The 13,491-nt window shown below is 42.3% G+C and overlaps 1 protein-coding gene across 1 annotated transcript in view; it reads right to left on the bottom strand.

Moving 5' to 3' along the window:
- Positions 1–13,491, bottom strand: part of LOC119905437 (ERC protein 2) — a 164,690-nt gene that overhangs the window by 25,894 nt on the left and 125,305 nt on the right. The gene's annotated exons all lie outside the window — the stretch shown is intronic.

Genomic DNA, 13,491 nt, shown 5'->3' with positions numbered 1-13,491 from the left:
AAATCTTCAGATGTGCTGAATACAGCATGCCGAATTTAATCATGAAGTGCTCTTTTACAGTGGGGAAATAGCTCTTAATTCCTCTGCATCTCCTTTGTGAAATCCAGGAAGATCATCACCCGTTTACCATTCCACGTTTCATTTTCTGTGCTGATCCCAACAAATCTGAGGTTGTTGCATCTGGATCCATCTTCAGCTGTACCTGTACCTGTCTACAGCTATATGTCTGTTTCTGTGGCTGCAGGATTGGCGTTCTTGCTAGCTTGCTCATCTTTAAGTCTACTCAGTCATTCTTCCACCTCAGTAATACGAGAGATGAGGGAAGATATCTTTGTATCCACGGAACACATAGATTGTCGAATTTCTTTCAGATCTGCAGTTTCCTCTATTATCTTAGTCAGCCTCCCGAGAAGCTGTTTATACCAGGAACATGCGTCTTGGATGATCCGATCACTCCACCCTCTGATGTCTTGCTGACTAACTGTTATTAATTGTAGCTGCCAGTAGCCAATTAGCCATTAGCTTGTTACCTATGCTGCTAGCGTTCCTATTAGCTTGAAAGCTTAAATAAAGCTTTATTAGCTTTATTAAGTTAAACCTCCTCCTTCTGGTGGTCCAAAGCTCCTGTTCTAGCGGTGTAAACAGCAACACTCCCTGGGTGGTCCGAGTTCCCAGTCCAGGCAGCGTCAACTAGCCATGCAGCTAGCTGTCCATCAGGAAACTCTGCAAATCCAAGAGTTGAGGCAGAGCAGCTGGAGGACATCAGACAGTGTGTTTTGAGTACCACAAGAATCCATTTTGCCTGTTGTTGTGGCTTCTTTTTGTTGTTTTGCGGTTAACGTCTGCGTACACACTGCTAAAAGAATGTGGCCATATGCAGCCCAGACCACCGCCGCGTGTGGCCTAAGCTATCAGATCTCAATGTGTCCTCAATGCAGTGCACTCACACCTGGACTTAAAGTTGTCCATGTCTGATTGAATCACCCAAGAAGCATGTTAATGCCAGGGGTATTTGGGGCCTGAGCCATGTCTGTGTTTAAATTGTGCACTATAACTTTGCTAGCTGCCACTCCCTCATCCTTATTAGAACTAGTAAACACATGAAGTTGACTTTGCGTGGTTAGACGAAATTTTCTTTGTTCCATATTACTATTAGCAAACAGTCTTTTGACATTTTTTGGTTTCACTGAACATTTTCCCATAAAAAGACTGATATCTGAATATGTTTGAGGATGAATAGAGGATATTAGCCTCAAAGTCCACCAGAGCACAAGTTTCAGCCTGCAATCTCTTATCCCTTGTTTGGATTTTGTTCCCTAAAAGTTTTTCTTTTGCGCTGACCCAAGCAAGCTGGTTGGTGGGGACCTCTTGCTACTAAGTAGCTATGTTTTACAGCTAAGAGGTATGTCTTTTTTGGTGCCTATTCACAAATTCTTCTTCTGAAATATATCTGAAGAAAATGCAAACAAATAATTAATTTAGCTTTAAGCTTACATTATCAGCCTATATTGAGTATTGAGTATTATATGAATAATTACTCTGCCCAGCCATCATTCATAGAGAGAGATAACAGAGAAAGAAAGAGAGGGAGGGGGTAGAGAGAAAGAATGTGACTGAGAGCTAGGAAGGCTGAGAAATTTAATTGAGACACAGAAGAGAGAGACAGATTGCGTCCGCTCTGGTATGCCATCTTTACGATCTGTCTGTGAGAGAGCTAGTGAAATTGAACTCAGGTGTAGTGTGATCCTGAAAAAGCCATTTCCCCATTAGGGATATGGAATCTCACATAAACAAATTACACAAATACTTTCTCTATAAAAGAGAGGGTGAATTTTCTCTGTGCAGTGAAACCCGAGTGGGGCCTTGTTTATGTGTGTTTACATTGTCCTTCGCTCCCATCCCTTCAGATGGGGAGAACGCCAGGCCTCCGACAGCTCTACTCCTGTCACACTACCTGTCTGTCTTTGGGATTTCTGTTATGGAGAACATGTGCTGGGTCTGTACGTGTGTGTGTGTGTGTGTGTGTGTGTGTGTATGAGTGGGAAATGCACAAACATTTAAGTCACTTCTTCCTGTGGATTGACTCTGCCTTGTTCAAAATAGCAAAAAAGCTGGACTCAACATTCAGGCAATTTGCATGGTGACCAAAAACAAGCACCATCTGCTTGGCTGCCAGTGAGTACAAGGGCAGGGCAAACACATCGTTTGGTAAAAACATGGATGACTTTCATATTGTGGAATACTAATGTTAGCTGGCTAGCTTGTGCTTGCAACCTTACCCACACTATTTCCTGTCCTGCATGCTGTTTGCCACAGCAAGCAAATAAATTTCGCCTTGTCAGTTCTGGTCTGACCACGGCATAATACAACTGCAGCTTTTGAACATTGACCACTGAGCAGTAACACTAGAGCTAAAGCAGAACCCATTTACCCAGCCAAGTCCTCCCAACAAGACTGGGGATTCAATCCAACAACCTTAAAGTCACAAGACACTTTTTCTAACCTTGAGGCTTTTCTCTGGTCACAAGTTCACAGAAACTGTAAAATGTAAATGTATTAAAATCAAGCCCAACATCAAGTACAGTAAGCTTGCGATAGTCAGATACAGTGACCTGACCTGATTCATAATCCTGACACCTAGAATGAGTGCGCAGTAAACATCAGTAGGAGGAGGACCACCCAGCAGTAGAGGTAATCCCATAGCTGCAGGATTGAAGCCTTGCTGCATACACACCCTGACAGGCTAGGCTACTCCTGGATAGGATATTAGAGTGGAGCAAAAGTACAATGGCACCTATTGATGACTGGTGTTAGATTTATCCTGCCATGTTCTACACAGCTTTTGGGGAGAAAGAATAATCAAGTAAGTCTCTCTTGCCCAGTTACCTCTCTCTCCCACTCTGCCAGCTAGTGTACAGTTCAACACAGTTTTAATTACAGGTGGGTAACCTGTTTTTAAAGACCGGGTTGGCTGTCACAGGAAGGTTAACGTGGTTCCTCTGAGAATTTGTGAGAAAATGTCTTTGTCAGTGGAAAGTTTGAGAAAAGCTAGATGACTTTATTCAAATGTCCTCTGATGCAGATTGGACGACAACCAGGCAAGAACCAATTGTGCTCGTTTTCATTCCCACAGAAATGGAAGCACAGAGCTGTTTACTGCTCCACTAGTGGAGTGGGGGATCGCAACCGTTGATACAGGACCACAATGCAGTGAATGCAATGCAATCAGCTCGGGTGTCAATGTTGTTTCAACAATGCATATCGCAAGGTAAAAAAAAAGACAGAAAAAAGCTATTCTCTACTTGGGAAAAAAACTGTTCTACAGTGAATTAAGTACTTGCTCATGTGTAGTACGACGGCTACGTCGGAATACAACTGCCCAGTCGGATTATGTAAATTACATGCTTAATGCAACACACCCACAGAGCTACAGATTCATGAGACCCCAGAGACTACCTACTACTTTTTATCTGCATGTGCCCAGCGCAACTCTGTAAATCAACACAACAACTCGGTTTTGATAAAGCCCATTGTAATTGACCACTTAGCACCAAAGGTTACTGTGGGCAACCATCTCCACTTTGAGCTTCGCTGGATTGGCAGAAACACAGAGCAGTCCACTGCTGGTTCTGCTTTAGCCCGTCAAACAGACTCACATCAAACACACAGCCAGCGGCACTTTACAAGATATAGAGATGGAGAGACAGAAGAAATGGAGAGGGAGTGACAGGGATGCACTGATTCAAAGCAACGCCCCAAAGTGGAACAGGGCATAAACAACCAATCAGCAGAGGATCGCTGTCTAGCCCAATCAGAACGCATTCCTATGAGAATCCTCTCCAGACCCAACGAAATAACCCCCAGAGGTACACACACAAAAAAAGACACATGCACACAACGTGACCTAGATACACAACAGCATCTTAACTAAGGTCCTGAAAATGTCTGGTCCGTAGGACAACTTAAACCCAGAGAGTCTGTATTCAATCTACCCTCAGTCTAAATCCCCTCTCTCTACTGTAACTATTCATCTCTTCTCGTCCTACTCGTCCTGGCAACACTAGAGCAAACAGTGCTGTTTGTATGTGAGTTTGTGTGTGTGTATGTCTGTGTGTCCGTGTGTGTGTGTAGAGGTGGGGGGCATCCATGATTCCATTGCAGACAGATGGGATTGGTGTCTGGGCTCATTCCTGGCAAGGATACCCTTGTTTCAGAGAGAGGAACAAGGAGGATAGTTGCAGGATGCGGGACAAAAGGATGTCAGTGTGTGTGTGTGTGTGCATGTGCATGACTGTGTGTCTCACTGTCCTTGTCGAGATAGACTTGGTCTGGAGTAAAAAGAGTACAACGTGCTAAGCAACAAAGGTGCAGAGATTTGTGTGTGTGCATGAGAGTGTGTTTGTGTGACTGCGTGCGCATACAAACAAGTTTGTGCTTGCTTGCATACAGTTATGTGTGTGCGTGCAGTTGTGTCTCTGCCAATGTGTGTACAGGGTTGCATGAGAGTGTGTGGTTGTATAGATCCCCTCTTGGCAGCAGCAGCGTAAGATGAGGAGGGTCTTACATGGGCTTTAATCCTGTGCTGAATGTCATCGTACAAGTGTGGCTTTTCCATGGGCCCAGATAAGAAAGAGAGGGAGAGGGAGTTCTACTGAACATGTGCGCATCTGAGTGTAAGTGCATACATGTATGAAAAAGACACCCTTGTAAAGTAGCCTGACCCCTTGGTTTGATGACGAGGATTATAGCAGTGACATACAGTAAGCTGTGAGGGACAGACAGAGCAGCTACAGCACTAATCTGCTTGTCTGAGATGATCTAGTGACAGAGAGAGAGAGAGAGGCCCTTCTGGCATCCAATTCTAAGGTTTCACTGGAAAACACAACCTGGCTGAAAACACACTACTCAGCCCAACAAGCTAAGCTGTGTTGGACTAACTTTCGTTCAGGCCAGGGGTTTATAGATTTTTTCAGTGTGGGGCCCAAATGAGAAGTTTATTCTGTAGCCCTAACACTCGGGGGCTTTAAAACATTTTACTACCTATGTCATATGCATACCCTGCAGCAACAGGCCTGTGACCCATTTTGGGATTTGAAGCCCAAGTTCAACAAACATTATGCATGTTTGAATAGGTCAGTGATATAGAATGTCAGCGACTCTTCTTTTAAGGAAAAGAAAGCTATCATAACTAATTACACCGCAAGACATCAGTTATGGGGGGGGTTGTTGTTTTGACAAATGGCAACACAGCACATCTTGCTTTTTACAAGCTTCCTACACGTAGACGACCTTTGGGAAAGCGTTGGGCTAGCGTGAGAAATAAACTGCAGCCTACTCTTATACCAGGCCTAATTAGTGGTCAGCCCTTAATGTTGAGTGGCAGCCCAAAGGTTGTTGATGTTATTACAGTAGCTCGCGATAGCCCAAGTTATGAAGCCTCTCCACTGACTCTGCACTGGGATGACTTTCAGCAGGAGGAAACAGGTAAATTCCTGTTAGTTTTCCTTCTCAAATCTACAAGGAGTGTCCGATAGCAGCTCTGGCATTTCTAGTAAAGGGAAAGAAAATAGTGAAATTCCTTCTGCTATTACTTATTAAAATACATTTAGTGTTATTTCTCCGCCACAGTGTTTCCGTGGGTGTCAATCTTGATCATAAATGTTTGCTTTCTATTAGGCGGTTTAAGTGTATGTATGTCTGCGTATGTATGTGTGTGCGTGTGTGTGTGTGTGTGTGTGTGTGTGCGCAATAGTGCTTGAATTGAGGCAACACAAGGGGTGTATGTTGCAGGGTGAGACATCCTTTAAGTGAGTGGTACAATATCAGAAGTGATAAAAGTGTCCATTGAAGTAAAGTCAGCAGGTGTGTGTCTCTTGTTGGTATACAACCTCCACACCTTCCAACCCCACCCCCCCCATCTGCCACTGAGTATTTCCATCTGCCTTGGAGCAGTGGGCATGTCTGTGATTGGCAGCCTAGGGGTGGGTCTATATGTTAAAAAAACAGTTTGGGGAATAACACAGGGCTTACCCAGAGCCTGAGGCTGTGTGGTATTTTTAGTGCTTTTAGAGTGTGTCTGTATGTGCCTGTGTCTATGCGTGTGTGTTTTTGTTAATGAGAGAGAGAGGAGAGCACAGGAAGTCTGAGGAAAATAACGGGTTTAAAGTCAAAAGGCTGTCATTCCCTTTTTCTCTGTCTCCAAATCCCTATACCTCCCTCCATCAGTACCTCTTTGTGGATGTTCAGACTTTCTCTTTGGGATGTAATCCGGCTTGAACAGGGCATCTGAAATCCAGAGCATCCCACTGAGAGGTCTCTTATGCACAATGATTTTTCTCTCTCAGGCATGCACGTGCACACACACACACACACACACACACAAACAAAAGTGCCGCACCAGGTGTGAGTTTCACCTGAGGGAAAGGCTTTTGTGTGCTGCCCTCTCCATAAGCTCACAAGCACCTTTATAATCGTTTCAATCTCTCTCTTTCTTGATCTTTCTCGTACACACACATGCACACTAAGAACTCTTAATTAATCAATCAGTTTCCCCATTTTGACCTCCAAATCACACACATCCACCACAATGTTAAGATCTGCATTTTTAAAAAATTTCCTATATCATTTCTAATCTATTCTTGGTCTCTGTGTCAGCAAGACACAGAAATACTTGGATGTATCTTATGGCAATGGCATTCGAAGACGCGATGGAGATAACTGATAAAGAGAGGGAAAAAAAGGAGGGAGAGAGAGGTGAAAAATAGCGACAGCTTGAGGTGTACTGATTTATGACTGTGGGCTGGCTGAGCACAGACAGCAAACCAGAGAGGAGTTTACAGACACAGACTGAATCACGCCTGGCATGTTCAGACAGAGAGGGGAGAATGAGGTGGTTCAGTAAAAGTATTTCAGCTTATAGACTTTGACAAACTTTGAATGTTTCAATATTAATTTAAAAAGTAATCACACATCCATGCCATGTAAATTTGAATGTACTGTATATGCCCAGCCAATCAGCAAGCCCAGTTTTGAGGGTTCAAGTTACTTGCAGCATGTTTGAAATTATGAACCGAAGCCAGTGAATTAGTGGCCATAAAATGAGAAAACACTATTGCGTCATTTCAATTAAATACTAGAGAAAGAAAAGTAAGCACTTATTGTCTTCTGGCGGATGTGTTTGTACACTTGAACTGAAAACCCCATCAACAATGACTGGGAAAAACACTTAAGCACCACATTGTAGCATATAGCTAACGAGGTCAGAGCACTCATTAGTGTACGGTACAAAAGGAGAGAGAGGCAGCACTGATATTGAAATTTGTTGAATTAGGGATGTCAACCAGACTGTATAAAACACAAATCTTCAAAAGGTAGCAGGTGTACTTGACCCAGAATTCAAAATGTTCTGTGTGGTGTCTTGTTATAAACTGGACTAAACTGCTAATTAAATGAAATCCCTAAATTATATTAAAGTAAAACTAATTTTAAAAAGTGCAACTAAAATACCATTGGGCACTGGACAGCATAAGCAGTGATAATGTCTAGGCTCATGGCCCACTATGGCTACAAGAGGATCCTGACTCAGGCCACCATCAGCAGCCGTAGGACAAATCAGAATTTGGTCCCACTTGGCTGGCTTAGATGACCATGAGGACAGGCCTCTGAAATGAGGGTCACTACCATCATTTCAGCTCTCAAATTGACAGCAGACCTGTTAGGGACAGCTGAGGCTGAAGGCAGAAGTAGGGCCTATACAATAAACTGGCTGCCAAGCTCCTTAGATCTGTATGTGCTGGTGCTTCCCTCCACCTACTGGGTTGCCCACACAGGACTGCGTAGATTTATTCTGATTAGATGAGCACACAAGCAAAATGTCACTGCATGGATAAGCACTGATGAATAGGTTTTTACCTGTGATCACACAACTAAAATTACAAAACCTAAATATTAGTCTCCCCAAACATTTGCAGGTTTGCACGAGCGCTTGTGTGTGTGGCCATGTCTTGGTGTGTGTAATGAGTGCGTTGTGGGCGGGGAAAGGGAGCTTACTCAGACAAACTGCCTTATGACCCACACATCAGGTGCCTAACTTTTCTCCCTTGTATACAACTTCAAGAAAACCACAAGAAAAAAACATTAATAAACTTGTCCTCCTCACAACATTGCCAGTCCTTCCTTCCTTCCTAACTCCTTCCCCACCTCCTCCTCCTCCTCCTCTGTCTGCTGGGGCTGAAGAAGCATCTCTGGGTCCTGTCTGTCTACAGCCTCACAAGCCAACAGTGACAGTGAGGGAACTCTCACCGCTGTCCACTTATCTACTTAAATAATAACGTGCATCGCATTGTCAAATTAATCACAGTATGCCACAGTATAAATGCAGTAAACAAAACATTTGACTCAGCTCCTATCTCCCTATCTCAGCAAACCACGTATCCTTTCACAAACTGGATTTTTTCATTTGCCGCAGAATGCCAAATTCCCTCCCTACTCCATGGCCTAATAATGGGCTTTTCTAAACATGTATCAACCACTGTACCAGTGAGTAAAATCTGAGCACTTTTAACATACATACATAACATTTTGATAGTATTTATGGACTTTAGGGTGGACTAAAATAGATACAACCAAACAGTGCACACAGATGTCAATGCTCAGATGTTGCTGTGTTATTAACTTCTCTCCACTCATGTTCAGTCCAGTGGAACAACCTCTGACCTCACAGACTGATGATGCTGACAGCTGGCTGAGGGATAGCTGCGGTCAGACGCCTCTACTGACCTCCAAGCTGTGGTTCACTGGTCACCAAAGACATACTGCACAGCACGGCTGCACCCATGTGAGGAGCTACCCACATAGCCAAACATTCCCCAAATGCACACACGGGTATGTATGTACACGTGAACATAATCTTTATAAGTGATTACACATACACACAGGTGTAACCTGGGGATTTTGGGCACTGGCTCCAACTTATTCCATTTTCACACACAAACCTAAAACCTATGCAGAATAATTAAAAAAGACTAAACCATTTGTTTTGTATTAACTCCTGAATGTCCTGCATATCCAGTGTATTAATTAATTAACACTTACTGAGCTGTGTTGATTACATGGGGCAGATATTTCTTCAGGCGATGTGTAAAAATATGCGTCATCAGTTTGCAGTAATTAATGCGCGAGGTGATGGTTGTTTACAATGGAGATCTAACCTGGCACACAGCGCAGAACAAGTGGCAGGGCCAGCTCGACCGTTTTAGATGCCGTTGGCAGACTTTTCTTTCAAAGCCAACCTTGAATTAAAACTTTACCAATGATAATTAAGTAGACCTGACATTTAAAGCATGGCATTTTGTTTATTGTCAAAAGGAATGTGAACAAGGTGGCATTAAAAGCATACACATCTAATCTGGAAACTGCTATTATTATAATTGTCAAATTGTGGACGCTGAAAGGTTATGTCATTTCCCACAGTCAATACTGACATATTTTTATATTCCGATAACAATTATCTGCACTGTGAGAGTGTTTGGTTTAGAGGTTTCATAATCAACCTGAGAGAACACAAAAAAGAGTAACCAACCGCTGCAGGCAGGGGCAGGGCCACTGGTTGAAGGAGGGTGGAGTTTTGTTTGCTGGACTTTGTGGGTCACTGAATAATATAATCAGAAATATTGTGAAACACAGTATAGAAATTGTCAAAAGTATACCTTCTGAATCATAAAGAAAATGGAGCACTAGTTCATGGTTTATCATTTTAAGCCCTGTATAAATAAATATAATATTGCTGAACAGTTAAGTAACTTACAAAGAGATGAAAATGCTTACTACTTAAAGTACCACGTTCTGGTTCACAATTTCTAATGTCACTGTAAAATATTCATATAGGAACATATGATTTTGCTGGTATATTTACACCTTGTGTTGTACCCAACATCATTTTAGATTGCTTTTGTAGCTACTCAACAGTGAATTTCTTATATTTCTCTCATACAGTATGATATCAGTATGTGACTGTCAGTTTGTGTATCCTGTCCAGAGGATCTACAGATAACTGAAGAGAGATTTGTCTGCCAGTGCCAAAGCTGAACAGGGCAAGAATATTCATAAGACACCCACATCAGGATCACCATACACAGCCCAGTGTTACCAGCCTTTACTACTAGTTTACAGAGACACAAGAGGCCTAGAAGCTAAGGCAATAATCCACACAAAAATCTGCCAAATGGAAACAACATAACTTCAGTACCAAGGAGAGCGCACACATACTTTATCAATAAACAGCCACAAAAAAAAAAAAAAAAACATCCTCATTGTAAACTATTTGACTACTTTATGGACAAAATGTTAGCTATGCATAGGCAGCTATGTTGCCAGTTAATCCTTTAAACTAAGATTAGTGGAACAGTTCTGCAGCCACAAATCCACCACACTAAACTATTTCTCTGTTCCTGTCACAACACAGAGAAACAAAAATATATTTTTCTACTTATTTAGATTTAAATCAGGAATCATTGATAATAATGAATTAGACAACAAACAAATAGAAATAAATGTCCAGTTTTAGAAGTCCAACCTTCTCTGTGTCATATTGGCAAACCTGCCAATGATTATAAGAACAAATGACAAAACTTCTCTGCCTTGACACTTCTGTGCACCAGATTTTGGTTTCTTTCCATCCATTTTTGCAGTGGCTTAGCCCTTGTAGTCTGTAGATCAGTGGAACTAACTATCTGAAAAAAGACCCCAATTTGTATAATTTTGTGTACAAATATATGTCAAATATATTGTGCAACAATAAAACATACGCATTGTTATCTAACTTAATCAATTATAAAATTAAACATTTGTGGAAAAATCTTTTCAGGGTGTTGTGGAAACGATATATATATATAACACCTCTAACCCCTAACCTGTAACATGCACTTCCTGTGCTCTTCTTCTTCTATCTCCTTACAGTTCTCTTGTATTGGTTGCACTATTTGTTAACTCTTACTTCATCCCCTAGGTATTTATCCCATTGATGCCGTATGCGCATAGTTCTTACTAGTATATACTGTCACTTGTAGATCTCTTACTTTGTTAATGCTAGTATGTTCTTCAAAAGTAAGTCGTTTCAGATAAAAGTGTCTGCCAAATGAGTACATGTATAGGTAAATAAATTTAGTACTAAGTACTAAAACAGCAAAAAACAAATAAATGTCAGAGGGCCGGGCAATAACAAGAAGAACTTACAGTATGTCCCTCAGTCAAATATGTCCACGACCTGGTATGTCTACAGACATGAATGAGTTTAGCAGTGAGGATGTGATGTGACAAAACCACCTACATTCTGACTTTCATAAAACTTTACAGAAATACAAATTCTATGAAGTCTACATTTCATTTTTTTATTTCAGTCAAAACCCTCAGAGAGAAAAAAAAACTTCTATAGGATTTATGATTACTTTTAAAATATGTATTCTTCAGCATGGTATGCAGTAAGAAATGTAATCAAGTTCAGATTTATCAGGATAAATCCTGAATGAAATCTATGTATGATCAACAGGACGAGCACCTCATAGAGGAGTTATATGTACTAGGTTCCCCACAAAAGTCACAACAGCCAGAAGAGGGGCCACCAGGGGCCTCCCACAGATAGCTGTGTGTGGGGGGATCTATCGTTTGGTCAACCAAATTCACAGTTTCCTGCTTGCTTTGCTTTCATGGTTGCTGTAGTTTGGGTTCATGAGATTCATATGTTGTCGGGTCAGTTTTGAGGCCTGTTCTGGCACAAACATTTCTGTAACAATTAACCTAAATTGTTTTAATAACAAATGGGATTAAGAACCTGCCACCCTATTTTAGTTTCCCACTGAACTTTCCTCCCTTTTCTAGAATTGCTTAAGCCACATCCACACAAGAGTGGGGTACTTACTACATCACACTACACTACATACAGTACACAATGTAGACATACAAACACAGCATGAGCAAATGAAAGCCATCTTTTTGACTTGTTTTAACCTGAACAAGACCTCACTCCTTCGTGCATGCACATACAGACACACAGACTCAGACACACACACACACACACACACACACACACACACACACACACACAAACATTTCTGTCCCTACTTGGAAAGCCTCTCAGCTTCTTTTCGCTTCATTCAGTACAAATAACTTCACGGTGGGATAAAAGCATAATGTTTCCAAAAAACCTCTTCCCCCCACTTTGCTTCACTCTTTTGGCCCCATGTTCTCCTTCACTTTTTCCTCCAACCCCCTTCTCTTGTGCTCTCTGTCCAAAAGGACATTCTTATTTCATTAGAGGGGGTCTGGGAGGCCAAGAGGGTAAACAAAACCTCTGTAATCAACAGCAGGACATACACAACCACAGTGAGCCAATCAGAGCCCAGTGTCCTTTTAGACAGAACCATAGCTAACCAATACAAATCCACACCTGGACGCTCAGAACTCGAACTTGCCAACTCAAACTCAGCACTTATGGTTGTGTGGAATTCAAAATGTAGCCTAGCACTGGGAGTCAAGGTTATCCATAAGAAACACCAATCAAAGCTAGTATACATGCCTGCAAAGGCACCGATACACACACGTACACGCAGATCCCAGGCTATTTGTCTATCGGTGCTGTCATCTCTGTTTGCTCATATTAGAGAGGGCTCACTCAGGGACAGGATATGGGGATTAGGTCTGGCCTTATTGTGCTGTAGCTACACACCGCTAAATGGCTCCCATCTGTTCTCACATACAGGACGGCTAATACATGTTAGCTGCGCTCGCATTGCACACTGCCAGAATAACAGCAGTGGATAGATGAGCAGCACTGATATCGCTAGCCACAACACCACTCTGTGCTAAAGGCTAATGTGCCTGGCTTATTCTATTAGATTGGGATAAGAAGCACTAATACACACATGCATACACACACACGTGCATACACACACCATCATGATATCTGATTGGAGATACCGAAGCAGTAGGCCGGTCACGGATGCAAGTCTAGGTTTACCTTGAAGGAATATATGTTAGAGCAGGGCAAGCTGAAATCTGGAGAGTGGTGGAAAGAACAGGAGTGATGGAAAAAGATGGAGAGATGGAAAGAGAGGGAGAAAGGGGGCAGTGTGGTCTGTTTCATTACGGTGAATCCTGACACTGCTGCATTCTCAGCACACATGGACTGGATTATAGGCTATGTGGGCTGCTCCGGCACTGTATAGCTCAACAACGCTCTCTTGCACACACACACGCACAAACACACACACACAAACACACACACACACACACACACACACACACACACACACACACAAACATCATTGCTAAACACAGTTAAAGCTTTGCTTTGCGCTGCAGGAAGACCAACCATTTGCTCACACACAAGCTTTAGGACTCTTAATCCCAAAAGCAGCAGTAGGGCAAAGTGCACAACTACTAAGTCATTGAGGTTAGAGACAGAATCTACTTGTGATGGTCCACCTGTGGATTACT

This window comes from Micropterus salmoides, unplaced genomic scaffold, assembly GCF_014851395.1.
Source record: "Micropterus salmoides isolate LMB-PRFRI ecotype aquatic unplaced genomic scaffold, ASM1485139v1 Ms_hic_scaffold_16, whole genome shotgun sequence".
Lineage (NCBI taxonomy): Eukaryota > Metazoa > Chordata > Actinopteri > Centrarchiformes > Centrarchidae > Micropterus > Micropterus salmoides.
The sequence above is the reverse complement of the archived record's forward strand: the minus strand, read 5'-3'. Positions and strand labels throughout refer to the sequence as shown.